Below are 12,355 nucleotides of genomic sequence, written 5' to 3' on the forward strand. Positions count from 1 at the left end.
CGAAACTACAAAAGCTAGAAAGTTGAAATTTGCACACTAGGTTGAATTTATAAAGTGTACAAGAGATAAGAAGCGATTTTGAAAAATTCAACCCCTAAGGGGGTTAAAAAGGGGATGAAAGGTTGTATGGGGTGCAAGTTTTATTTTAAGCTAGGAATTTGAAACTTTGTAAAAATATATTATATTAAAAAACAAGAAAACTAATTTCAGCGTTTTTGAAAATTCATCACCCAAGGTGGTGAAAAAGGGGTTGAAAGTTTGTATGGAGATCAAATATTTTTGTGAGTGTGGGACTTGAAACTTTGTATATGAGGATATTATTATAAGACAAGAAAAGTAATTTCAGCGTTTTTGAAAATTCATCCCCTAACAGGGTTAAAAAGGGGTTGAAAGATTGAATTCATTACAAATGCTTTGAAACTTCTTAGAAAGGCATAATAGCCGATTACAAAATAAAGTAATTGCGACGTTTTTTGGAAATTCAACCCCTAAGGGGGTTAAAAAGGGGATGAAAGTTCGTCTTGGGGTGCAAAATTCATTTTAAGCTAGGAACTTGAAACTTTGCAAATAGATATTAAATTTAAATACAAGAAAACTAATTTCAGCGTTTTTGAAAATTCATCCCCTAAGGTGGTGAAAAAAGGGTTGAAAGTTTGTAAGGATATCAAACATTTTTTCGAGCGCGGGACTTGAATCTTTGTATTTGGGGATATTATTAAAAGACAGGAAAAGTAATTTCAGCGTTTTGTAAAATTCATCCCCTAACAGGGTTAAAAAGAGGTTGAAAGTTTGTATGTGGTTCAAATTTTATTTTAAGCTAGGTACTTGAAAGTTCGTAAAAAGATATATTATTAAAATACAAGAAAACTAATTTCTGCGTTTTTGAAAATTCATCCCATAAGGTAGTAAAAAAGGGGTTGAAAGTTTGTATGGATATCAAACATTTTTTCGAACGCGGGACTTGAGTCTTTGTATTTGGGGATATTATTAAAAGACAGGAAAAGTAATTTCAGCGTTTTGTAAAATTCATCCCCTAACAGGGTTAAAAAGGGGTTGAAAGTTTGAATCCATAACAAATGCTTCGAAACTTTTTAGAAAGGCATAATAGCCGATTACAAAATTAAGTAATTGCAACGTTTTTGGAAATTCAACCCCTAAGGGATTTAAAAAGGGGATGAAAGTTCGTCTTGGGGTGCAAATTTTATTTTAAGGTAGGAACTTGATAATTTGCAAAAAGATATTAAATTTAAACACAAGAAAACTAATTTCAGCGTTTTTGAAAATTCATCCCCTAAGGTGACGAGAAAGGGGTTGAAAGTTTGTATGGATATCAAAAATTTTTTTGAGCGCGGGACTTGAATCTTTGTATTTGGGGATATTATTAGAAGACAATACAAGTAATTTCAGCGTTTTGTAAAATTCATCCCCTAACAGGTTTAAAAAGGGGTTGAAAGTTTGTACAGGGTACAAATTTTATTTTAAGCTAGGAACTTGAAACATCATAAAAAGGTATTATTTTAAAACGGAAAAAAAATAATTTCAGCGTTTTTGAAAATTTATATATCAAGGTGGTGAAAAAGGGGTTGAAAGTTTGTATGGAGTTCAAACATTTTTGTGAGAACGGGCTTGAATCTTTGTACAGAGGCATATTATTAGAATACAAGAAAAGTAATTTCAGCGTTTTTTAAAATTCATCCCCTAAAATGGTTTAAAAGGGGTTGAAAGTTTATATAGGGTTCAAATTTTATTTACTTCAAACTTCGTAAATGAGTAGTTAGGTAAATACAGGACATGAAAATCTTTTAAGGGGTTTGAGAGGGATTATGTCGAGAACAATTTTATTTAGTTAGGGGCTAGAAACTTCGTAGGTTGTGAAAGACAAGTCTCATGCGTTGTATAATATTAATAATTAACAAATGTTTAACCGTCCTACTGCAATATTTTGCTGCATAATGTTCTAAGCTAATGTAGAATATATAACCACCAATATACAAATCCACGCGTACGAAGTCGCTGGCAACAGCTAGTCAATCATACGTAAGCTTCTTTTACACCAAGAGGCGTATTCAGATGTTAACCTCCTGAGACTAAATGTACATTACAATGTACATATTCGCGCAATCTAATTTGAACTTATGAGAATATTCTGTATGTACATAAAAATATTGTAAATTTTAGAAAAAATTGTGAATTTTAGAAAAAATTGTTGTGTGAGATTTTATAACAAACTTCCAAACCATATTACTGAATTATCTATTAATAAATTTAAGAATTATGTAAAGCGTAAACTTATTTCTAAAGCGTATTATACCACACAAGTGGGATTAATTGTTATTCGAAATGATATTTTTTTTAGGTATATTTGATTAATGATGAGGAAATTGATATTCCGATGTATATACTTCTTTTGTGTTTTTTATTTATTTATTTGACATTTAGATTTTATTCTAGAAACATTCTAGACTAGTATTTTTTATACATATTTTTTTTCATGTTTGACGATCCATTTGTGAAATTCTTAATTTAATTGTGTTTAAATTGATTTGTATAATCCAATATTCTTATGGAATAATAACATCAATAAATTGCTCTGATAATTAGCTTAAGATAATTTATAAGTATGTTACGATTCATAAGTGCTTGTTGCTAGGCCTACATGAATAATAGTAGTTTATGCAACAGTGATATAATAAGGGTTCTTAAAATTCAAGGGTCGAAGTTACAAAACGAGACGTAGTCGAGTTTTGTAAAAAAAGACCCGAGAATTTTAAGAACCAATTATGAGCTGTTGCATACATTACTTTTTCTATGACAGCTGCAGCAAAAAAAAAGAGTTATTATTAAAAAAAAAGAGTTATTATTTAAAAAAAATTGAGTTATTATTTAAAAAAAAAAAGAGTTATTATTGTAAATGAAAACATACCTCTTTCAATCAAGATGATCGGAACTTGTATCTTTAAAAAAAATAAAGCAGTTGTATTATACTCATAAGATGACTGCTAGCAGTCATCTTATGAGCCTATAGACAAATCATTCAAATGACATTGCTTTAGATATCACTGTCAGTCATTTAATTGACACATTTAAGTGCTGGAGTAGAAAAAGTATATTTTGACTATTGACTATTGACTATTGAACCTTTCATGAACCAAATAAAGTAGCATTTCTTTTTGTTTCATTGCTTTTTAAAACAAACCTTGTTCTATAAGTAAATTCGTTTTAATTTACTTATAGAATAAGGTTCAAATTAAAAAATTTAAAACTTTATATGGTGGGTCTTCGAGGTTAAAAGTGTTTTGCTCATTTGAACTCCATTGGTATCTGACCAAGCAAGCTGCTTCCAAACTGGAGGTCATGGGTGCGAATCCCGACATGTACCAATTGTTGTTTCAGGAAAGTCATATCATTTTATATTTACCAGTTTCTTTACGGCAAAGAAACCTGCATAGATAAATACTTATGAAAATAAATTGTCTGTGAAATCACCTAATCCAATTCTCAATGTGCAAGCGTGGGCATTATACTTAGCTTAAAACCCTCTCGTACAACCTCTTGTACTTATTTATTAGAGAAATTGTGCGCTTATGAAGAGTATGGGAGTGTGTCGGACGTATCATCAACGACATAGCATCAAAACAATATCACATTTTTGAAATCAGAATACGCCTCCAGTTCGTAAAGTCGCGGCTCCATTAATCATAAAGTTTTTGTTACGAGGTTAATGAGACGGAAGGCGAAAACAGCTTGTTTCTTTATTTTAAGGCCCGAGTTTTAAAGATAGTGGAATTTAGCGTCCGTCCAAGGGTGGTATTCCACCTGTCCAATTTATTTGTCCCAATGTGTATTTGCGTCTCACATTTTGCTTAGTGAGAGAGTGAGACGCAATGCGCATTGAACCAAGAAATTGGACAGGTGGAATACGTAAGGGACGTTTTTACTGATATTACGGTACTGTGGTGCTGCATGATAACTTTGAGAGGAAATAAGTAGAAAAAGTTTATATGATATGTCTTGTCTTACTTGTCTGCAGCAGACATTGCTAGTTTTAAAACTATAATTAAGTACTTGTACGTGAACTTACAAACGCTTCGTCTTCTAGTACGGCTACCATCAGTTTTGCACTGACATAAACGCCGTCGAGAATTTTAATACTAATTAATTTACTTTCTATGCGTCTCACTCGTACTCGCATACATATGAGTGCGAACGAGAACCCGTATCATGAGTCACTGACAGTGTCAAAACTGACATTTACGCTACCTATCGAGAACGTAATTTACTTTCTATAGATTTCGTTTGCACTAATATGCGAGTACGAGCGAGATGTATACAAAGTAAATTACGTTCTCGATGGCGTTTATGTCAGTGCCAAACTGATGGTAGCCGTAGAGATGTATAGAGAGTAAATTACATTCTCGATAGCGTATATAAAATAAAAAATAAAAATAAAATAAAAATCGTTTATTTCAGACTAAGTAAGTCCATAAAAATGTTAGTTTTATTACAAACTTAAAATGGTATATGGGGCATTATCTATGAAAAGGGACCTTATTGTCGATGGCGCTTACGCCGCACAGCGTCGCGTGGCATTGGTTTTATATCGGCGCATCGTTAATAATGGCGTAAGCGCCATCGACAATAAGGTCCCTTTTCATAGATAACGTCACATATGTCAGTTTTGACACTATCAGTGACTCATGGTACGGGCTTAGGTACTCGTACGTCATAGTTTGGTCATATCACAGACAACATATAAACAGACGCTGACATTCAAATTTCAAATGCGACTTTATGGTCATAGTGACAAGTTGATTAAGAAATTATACTATATCACTCTATCTATTTAAAAAAAGCGGCCAAGTGCGAGTCGGACTCGCCGATGAAGGGTTCCGTATTTAGGAGATTTTGACGTATTAAAAAAAACTACTTACTAGATCTCGTTCAAACCAATTTTCGGTGGAAGTTTACATGGTAATGTACATCATATATTTTTTTTAGTTTTATCATTCTCTTATTTTAGAAGTTACAGGGGGGGGGGGACACACATTTTACCACTTTGGAAGTGTTTCTCGCGCAAACTATTCAGTTTAGAAAAAAATTATATTAGAAAACTCAATATCATTTTTGAAGACCTATCTATAGATACCCCACACGTATGGGTTCGATGAAAAAATTTTTTTTGAGTTTTAGTTCTAAGTATGGGCAACCCCCAAAATTAATTGTTTTTTTTTTCTATTTTAGTGTAAAAATCTTAATGCGGTTCACAGAATACATCTACTTACCAAGTTTCAACATTATAGTTCTTATAGTTTCGGAAAAAAGTGGCTGTGACATACGGACGGACAGACAGACGGACAGACGGACGGACAGACAGACAGACATGACGAATCCATAAGGGTTCCGTTTTTTTGCCATTTGGCTACGGAACCCTAAAAACCGCATCAAAATCTGTTGCGTAGTTTTAAAGATCTAAGCATAAGTACATAGGGACAGACAGACAGCGGGAAGCGACTTTGTTACTACCTATGTAGTGATTTTTAATTTGGGTTCAAGTACCTTAGCTGAACTATTTGATTGATTCAAAAGAATACCTGAACGAACGTTACAAGGATTTTGTTACGATTTTTTTCACTGAGTGAGCAAAATCGCATTTTGCTCATTTTGTCTCACTCAGTAAGCAAAATGCGATTTTGCTCACTGTTTTTAAGTAGCAAAGTACCCTTGTTCGAGCTGCTGAGGTGAAAAATATTTTATTTAGCAATAAAACATAATTTTACGTCATCCACAATAAAAATTTGAGCCCTATGGCCCTGGGGATCATAGGTTCTTTTATTTTATAAATTATTTTCGTTTGAAATGTTGAAGTCGGTTAAAGAAAACGAAACAGCAGATGAAATCTTAAGGTATCAATTTATGGCAAAGAGAAATTAATTAAATGTAATTGCGCAACTGAATGCCCCACATTATCGTTACTTTGCCCCAAATATTTCAATTTTTCTATTAGACTAATTTGTTCTTAAATATTTGGGCGGGAAACGGTAGGTACAATATTAAAGATCCGATGTTACCTTTTATCGCCAAAAGGTATTTTACCTACTGTAATCAGCGAATTGTAATATTAATGTTTACTTGTAATTTGGCAATTAATAATGTTAATTGCTTATTTTCATGATTTGAGGGGATATTTCAAAAGCAATTTCTGTGTTGTTTTGTTAGGGTAATAGATTATTTTCATTAAGAAGAATTATAATAGGTAAGTATTTATAGGTACAGTCAGCTGTAGAGAAAGGTGACCCCCCCCTGCATACAATCAATGTATGCAGGGGGGGGGTCACCTTTCTCTGCAGCTGACCGTACCTACCTAATTGTATATACGGAGACCAATTTGAACGTACATTTCGATGTCAAAACAAAATTACATCATTTTGATATCAATATCGTATGTACATACTTATGTCACAATATTAGTACACTATCTTCTTTTATTGGCAGCACTGTTGGCACCTGATACAAATATCAATGACCTAAAATAACTTGATTGGACTATGTACTTTCATCGATTATTGTAAGTTAGAGCATAGAATTGTTAATTTCGGTCACAGCAATCAAGTTTCCGTGGTGTAGCGGTTATCACATCTGCCTAACACGCAGAAGGCCCCCGGTTCGATCCCGGGCGGAAACACTTCTTTTCTCCATTGTTTTTTTTTTCTTTAAGGTTTTAAATGTGTTTTATTTTTTAATCAGAGACTCGAAATAATTAACTATTTTTAATTGCTGAGTAACATTTTTATTTTAAATTCGTTTAAATTATTTTTTGATGTTACATGTTTTAATAAGTATTACTGTTTAATAATAATGATTCTGATAATTATTTACGGCTAGTATGATAATGATAAAAATGACAAGTAGCTAATATAGCTTAATATTTACTTACAGGCACTTCATGTATTGTGTAGTAGGTATTATTAACTATTTAGGTAGTTATTTAAGCTGAGCAACTATTTCGTCGTAAGTATATCAAGAAACATCTGCAAAATGTACTCCAGACACGATCATAAAAAGGCATTCTTTATATTCTTATTCTAATTCAAATAAGGTGCAAAATATGACATAAGTACTTACCTACTTATTTTTATAATGACCAAGACAGGTAAGTAATAGGTACCCGTTAACGTGTACTTATCCGTCTTCACACAGTTTATCGGTTTTACTTCTGTCCAATGAAAGTACCTATAATAGTCACAACTTTCCTTTAGGCCAAAAGGCTAGTACTGTTATTACACCTTGTACTGATAGTATTATTCAAAATAACCTAATTGTATATATTTTTTATATGATATACGACCTTATGGTTTCGGGAGTGAAAAATTCGTTGACACGCTAACGAAGTGAGGGCAAACTTGTTAGAGGCGCAAACAAAAAGCTCTGACACCCTTAAGTTTATGTCAGAGACGAGTAAATTCATACCTATTTAGTAAAAACTTGACAGTTTTATTTTACAGTACCTATACTAGCGACCCACCCCGGCTTTGCACGGGTTAACAAATTATACATAAACCTTCCTCTTGAATCACTCTATCTATTAAAAAAACCGCATCAAAAAAACCGTTGCGTAGTTTTGAAGATCTAAGCATATATAGGGACAGACAGACAGCGGGAAGCGACTTTGTTTTATACTATGTAGTGATTTTAAAGGGTAACTCCATAGTTACCTACCCACCTACAGTCAAATAATTTAATTTCAGTACCATACCACCTTGTCACAGAAACAATCAAGTCGCTAGTGACCTCAATAGGTCACTGTGGCAAGGTACGAAATGATTATAAAATTTAATTCCCTGACCCACTTCACCGTATTTAGCTACTAAAAGCACAGATCAAATAATACTAGTCTAAAAGTAAAAAAAAAAGTAAAAAGAAAAATTTAACATGTCGAACATCATTTGTTAGGTCCTTATTCCTGCAAGTAGGTGTAATGCACTCAGCCTTCGCTTTCAGTACATCTAGGAAAACGTGCGAATTAAATAAAGTTGGTATTCTATTTTATTAGCTAGTCTCTGGTTATGTGGTGATTATAGTTTTAGTGAAATGTTTGTGTCAATCTTGTTACGCTGCCGTGAAAAGGTTATTATAATATACTTTATGTACTACACCAGGTACGTCCTACGTAGTACTTATAATGACAAATGACGTAGAAACAAAAATTACAATAGTAGGTACCGGGCCTTGTTTAGATTTTGACGTAAGTACATTGAAACAACAAACTGACGCGTTGCTGTATTCATTTAAGATTTTAAATAAGTTTTTTTAGTGCATTATATCCATCTTTCACCTTTAAGGATGTAATTATTTAATGTTCGCGAAGGTTAGCTAAATTAAACGAATTCCTTAAAGAATTAAAATTTGCCTTTATATAGTAATTTTGTGTTATTTAGGTAGGTTTACCTACGGACCAATTTACGAAGTTTTATTTTTTTCTCGCAACAGGATCGTAAGAGCTTGTGCTTGTAAATGTACTAGTAAATAACATTTAAAAAGTCAAAATTACTATTATTATTTTACATACACAACGGAACAGATAGACGACAACGGAACTACGTACTACAAAAGTTGTTCACCAACGTGACCAACGGTTGCAATTGGAAACCAGCAAAACTTGCACGGCCCGCCCCTCTATTAGGCCTTATTAATTCCTAATTGTTTCCTAAACAGACAGTGCGGGGGCTAACTCGGTTAGGCACAGTACGCGGTGCCAGGCAGTCATTCACTATCTATATTACAGCTGAGAAGTCCGTCTGTCATGTTGTCATCGTCAATTATATTATATCCTGCTTATTGAGGTTTGTTGAAAGCGCTTTTATACAGTTTGTTTACTTTTGCAGAACGATGTCTCAGCAAATAATGTCGAGGCACAGGTACTCTATTCTCAAGGTACATTAAGGTAAAACAAGTAACCTCATTTTAAAAAGCCCGCCCGAGCACTCAATTTGTTCGGGTCCGAGTAAACTTGCCTGGCTTGTTGGCAGCCAGCGCCTGACAATAACCAAGAGCAAACAGTGGTCGGGACACATCTTGCGATGCTCGTGGTTGCACAAGACGCACCAACTGAGGGCTTAATTAGAAATTTCGTTATATCTCTATCGCCTTTGATATAGATAGGGAGATAACGAGAGTCGAGCTAAATTAGGGCTGTCATGAAAAATAAGTACCTATTATGAAATTAAGATATGAGCTATTTTGAGGATCGCGCCTATCACTTCAATATATTTTAAAATCCATTTTATTATGTAAGATTACCTAGGTTACCGATGTCCTGTCCGTTTTAATTTTGTTTGCACTTCGATCAACACGGGCTTCCGACACGTCGGAAGGGATAGGCCCAAGCGATATCTTGACATTAAAATCATTCTGCCATTTTTCGCGGGGGGGAACGTGCACACAGTCGCACTTCTCACACACTTACATACAAAATCCAATCTGTAATGACGACACAAATACATAGAAAATGACACCCTACACAGACAAATCTTGCACACCTCGATCTGCTTTTGTGTACGGACGAGTCACAAGTGTCACAACACGCACACTAACACAATTTCGTCAATCAATGCCGCATCCCTTCCGTGTTGATCGAAGTGTTTGCAGGTTGCCATCTGCAATCAAAATACAAACCAACAAGATTAAATTACAATGTCGCACCTGTACGTCTAGCACCACAGACTATTGACTAGAATACATTGTAGAAAAATTTACCTACAGTTCATTTCAGCAATTTACTAACCAATCATAAATTATTTAAAACCTTCGCGTTTTGAACACTTTCGTCGGGTAGTTGCACAAATCTCTGTTTTGACATTTTGCTGGGACATCAGTTGGCCGCGACCATGACCAGTGAAACCTGTGTCGAAACGTCGGTATATAAAGGTAATTGAATAAATTTCGCGTTAGACCCCTCTATAAATGTGAGTTAATATGCAATCATAAATTCATAATGCTTTGGTAACAATTAAAAAGGCTCGCAGATCCGCATCCAGTGTGACGTGAAAACAACGTTTGGTTTCATTTCAATTAGCTGAACCAAGTATAATTATATTCTAATCGAGGAGTATATTCTAATCGTATCTGATAATAGATGTAGGTATTAGTTAATCAGGTATGTACACTAACCTAATTATCTAGATCAATACAGCCGCAGAGCTGAACCGACCGCATGTCAAGTTGTCTAGCACATGTGGAGTTAATAGACACGTGGTTATTGTTTAACTATGTTATAGGCAGAGAGATCGCTGCGAGATATTAACTACATTCTATAGTAAAACCACCCAACTATGGTCCAAAACAAACTCGAATATCTTCGTTCAGGTGTGACTATTATTTAACTGTTGAATTTCTGAAGCAAAATATTTTCATTAAAGGCCATAAATGGCATCATTCGATTCCTTACCTTTTATTAAAATAGATTATAATATAGAAAATTAATGCATAAACGCAATATTCACCGTCAAAATCGCAAATTGCTTATTTAGATACTGATAGACTGATACTATTAATAAAAACTTGACAGCTGGTTATCTTTATAATGTCTACAATTAAGTCAATAAAACAGAAGGACATTAGGCTAAGATTTCAGAACCTGGTCCAAAATTGAAGGTTTCGTTGGAAGTATTACATCGATATCTCGGAGCCCTACTCAGATTTAAAAACTCGTTACGGTTTTGATCTTATTTTGTGTGATGCTAGTTGTTAAAACAAGCGGGCTCTCGGCCTATTTATATTGACAATGACGATGACTGTGTAGCTGTAGCATGTCTGAACAAACACGATAATGTAGGCTTTACTAATGATGGCCCTGTTTTGTGGATACAATAACATGTGACATAATAATATAAAGGTGCGTAGGTGTACCTAGGTCTGTAAATGCATCGCGAATACTATAATGTGCTGAGATGATGGAAAGTTTCCGAAATTGCAAAACGTCTCATCATGGGTAAAATATTCTGCTGGAAAAACATACTTAGTTTATTTTTCTTCGGCCAAGAGCAACAACAATAAAAGCATTTTGAGCATATTTTAATTTAATTTCGCCATTTAGTTTTAAGATTTGTTATGCATTTATTCTATAGCTTAAGTATTGTAAACCAATTTAGCTAGGACCCTTAATGGCTCAACAATCGCGGAGCGTGATGGTCCTACTAGACTCTAGCCTAAGTATCTGAAAAACCTTTCATTTATACTCAATTCCATATCTTTTCATCTCCAAAAATATTATTTCTCCAATTTACTCAAGCCTGAAACCCATTGAATATCTAATTCCATTCGCCCGTAAAATATCCTTTTCATTTATGACCTTTAATTTTATTTCTTTAATAAAAACTCTGGGCCCGATTCGGATTTTATAATAGACATCTGTTAGATATCTTTTAGACATCGCCAAGATACGATAACGAGATCTAAACTGTCAAATTTGACATTTCCGCGATTCTGGAGATACTCTTGAACGATTTCAACAAGATTCACATCTAATAGATATCTAACACGATCTATCGTAAAAGTGACATTGGTTGCCCGAATTGCGCTGCAAAAGAGAACTAGTTTAAATCTAAACTATAACGTATCTAGAATGGATCTAGTACGTGTCGTCTCTTGTGAATATCTTGAAGTTCGAATACGGCAGTCTGACAATCAAGTTAATAGAAGACGTCAGGAATGGCACCCTGGGAGTAATTTATGCGTAAAAATGAGTATAACTGCGACACGTAGGAGTTTTATCGTTGTCACGAATGCTGGAATTGTTATAAGTTTTCAGGACGCTGAATTTCAGGTGTATGAGTGTCATATTGTCTTAATAAGGTCTTACGTAATCTTAGTACTCGCTAAGTTAACTTGCCAGGAGGATTTTTATTTTTACCCTTCATGAATTTTATGAAACTTCTATAAATTTGAGCGTCTTGGAAAATAAACGTACCTAATCCAATTAAAGAACTGTCATCGACACCATCATTCGACGCGAGAGGTACGATAAATCAATAAATCAAACCAATTTTCAATGGATGTTGGTCAGAGGTATCTGATCGAGAATCTCATTCTAGGATGTCGGTTAAAAATATTTAGGTAATTACTTATGTGGCCGCGATGGCTCTCGATCTTCGTCCGCAAACTTCTTTGACAAGCGATCAGTCATCGCGGTGGAACCAATTTCTTGCCACGCACTTGGATACTTATTATTTTCATATGTAGGTGGGCCGATTTTTATTTTTTTGTCCATCTTTTTTCGCCAGATTTCAATAAAATTTGCTGGATACATAGAGATGCCTATTCTGTACTCAATAAGCGCAATTTCACCGTATGCAACTCA

General features: G+C 34.2%; 1 non-coding gene across 1 annotated transcript; it reads left to right on the plus strand.

Annotated features, from left to right (window-relative positions):
• The first annotated feature begins 6,609 nt into the window (after positions 1-6,609).
• On the plus strand, positions 6,610-6,682 carry Trnav-aac (transfer RNA valine (anticodon AAC)). Its single transcript has one exon. It is a non-coding gene; the product is annotated as a tRNA-Val (tRNA).
• The last annotated feature ends 5,673 nt before the right edge of the window (positions 6,683-12,355 follow it).

This window comes from Cydia amplana, chromosome 4 (assembly GCF_948474715.1).
Source record: "Cydia amplana chromosome 4, ilCydAmpl1.1, whole genome shotgun sequence".
Lineage (NCBI taxonomy): Eukaryota > Metazoa > Arthropoda > Insecta > Lepidoptera > Tortricidae > Cydia > Cydia amplana.